A 2,492-nucleotide genomic window follows, 5' to 3' on the forward strand; every position below is an offset into this window, starting at 1 on the left:
GCAAAAATATGTTGTTTGCATGTAAAACTTTGCTTACATGTAAAATATGTGTTTGTGTTTCACCTCTGTATGTCTGATGGACATGTTAAAGTTACACAGGGTATGGGACAGTTAGTTCCTCCTTGTGCAGTACATTTGGCATTCCTGACCTTGTACCTCAACAAATAAGGAGTGCACTACCACAACATCACTGTTACCATAGTGCCACCAAAAACTGTGCAAATATCTCTGAGCAGACACTGTTGCCCTCCATTATTAGACAGCTGCTTTATAGTTACCATTTGAGCTTGAATTAAATAAGCCCCACAACCATTGTCTAAGGTGAAGTTGTGAATATTTGCATATAGTTTAGTAAAATCAGAAAAAAAGCACCTGGCTGCAGAAACCATTTCTATCTGTGAATTTGGTATATATTTGGTGTAGGCCAGGCATGTCTTGGTGTAGGGTCAGGTAGGATAATGAATCAGTAGAGATTGCCATCTATTGTAGTGTCAAGGTATACAGGGAAGTCTTTATATGATCAACAGACCAAATGGTAATGAGCTTTGAAAGGACATGGAATTCCTTGATTGAAGCCTGCTGTGGGAAAAGAAATGGAGGAAGCATCAGGAGAAAGAGATGGTAAAAACAGATGCTCTTGGATACTGAGACAGAAACCGTGAGGTGGGATGATAATAGAATTAAAAAATACTTGTCAAAATCATGCTGAGTTTAAAAGTTAGAAATTCTGAGAAATTACTAGCATAAAGAGATTGATAAGTGTATTTCTCAAAATAGAATTTTTATTAGATTATATTGGTGTATTTTATTTTATGTTTGCTGTCCTCCATCGTCAGTTTTGAAAGATTACTTTTTTGCTGGCCGTGCTTGCTGGGATAGACATTCACTAGTACGTAATTGTAGCCAGTGTTTATCACACGGAAAGAGGAATAGAGGAATACAGGAGTCCCTTGTCTCTTTAGTGAGGATCCCAGCTCTTGGCAGGCATCCAGGAAATGGTGCCTTACCATCTTCTTTTCTTATGATTTTTACTGATTTGTAAGGTTTTGAGGTTATCAGAGTGATGAGTAGAATGAATGAGAAAATAATGATGAAGGAAAAGAGCAGGGAAATAAAATAATGAAGTTAGTGAAGTATTGATGAACACAATGAAACTTCATTCCATTCCACAGAATTAAACAAATATTAAGAAAAGTTACTGTCTCTGGGCACTAAAAGAAAAATAAGTTTTTGCCTTTGGGAAATGTTTATCCTTAGAAGGTCAGAATGCTTCAGATCTTTCACTTAATAAGTCTTTGTATTGATATTCTCTTCTTTAAAAAAGCATGCTTTGATTTAGAATTTCAGAGCTTTGAATACATCAGATTATTTTTAAAACTCTGACACTGTAAAATACATCAGCTTAGTTTACCACCATTCTTTGTCTAATTAATATTTACTAAGCAACTCTGGAGCAAAAATCCTCATATAGCATCTGTATCCTGCCAAGTTTCCTGTATGCATTTAGAACATGATATTTGTATTCTGTGCATAAAAAAATACCACAGAAGCATGGCTTTCATGAGATTTTATCTAAAAGTTGCTACTACAAAAATGGAGATGTGTTTAAATAACTTTAACTGGATTTAAACAAAAATTTTACTGTGTTTTATGGCTAGATTTGGTGAAAAGTATATATAGACGTTTACAAAGTAAAATAAATGTGAATAGTTAATAAATCAATCATATTGAAAATATTTTAATTATACTTTTAGATCTTGTAAGAAATTTATGTAGTGTGTCTTTTATATAACCATATTATATCATTTTTCTTATAGGGAACAAATGGCCAAGGAAATGTCAGAAATTTTGAGTAGGTTAGTGCAGTGTAATTTGGGGAAATGAGTGTTCACATCAAAATCATATTTTTAAATTACTTTTGATTATTTGGACCAGAACCTGTTATATGAATAGCCCACTCTTTTCATGTAAATTTTCTGTGCAAGATATATCACTTCTCCCTTACCCCACCCAACGCAGAAAATGATAAAAAACAATATTTCTCTAAATTGGTATTTTTCATTGGGGATACCACTGGAAGTTTGGATGGGACAATTCCTTGTTGGTGGTACTGTCCTTATCTCTGGTGGCCTCCACCAACTCGGTCTCAGTAGGGTAATCCTTCCCCTTATCATCGTGGCAAACTGTGGTGCCACCCATAGATTGGAAACCACTGTGCCTAGTTGAAGGGGAAGCAGAGGAAGAGTGTGGCTCCTGAGGGTTCTGAACCATAGTACATTGCTTAAAAACCACAGATATGTTCTTTGAGCCACAAAAGAATATATCTTCCCAGCAGGATCTGGTCCATTATGAGTTGATAGGAATCTAACATGTTAATTCTCAATTTTGAAATTACAAAATTAATTAAAAGTGTTAATATGTCTTTAAAAATCAAGTCAGTTTTGCTACTACCTTATTGTTTACATGATTGTCTTTATACCAAGTATAAATAA

General features: G+C 34.5%; 1 protein-coding gene across 1 annotated transcript in view; it reads left to right on the forward strand.

Moving 5' to 3' along the window:
• The window catches only part of MYO6 (myosin VI), a 168,695-nt gene that overhangs the window by 138,993 nt on the left and 27,210 nt on the right, over nt 1-2,492 (forward strand). The gene's annotated exons all lie outside the window — the stretch shown is intronic.

Source organism: Propithecus coquereli, unplaced genomic scaffold (assembly GCF_000956105.1).
Source record: "Propithecus coquereli isolate 6110/MARCELLA unplaced genomic scaffold, Pcoq_1.0 Scaffold24, whole genome shotgun sequence".
NCBI classification, from domain to species: domain Eukaryota; kingdom Metazoa; phylum Chordata; class Mammalia; order Primates; family Indriidae; genus Propithecus; species Propithecus coquereli.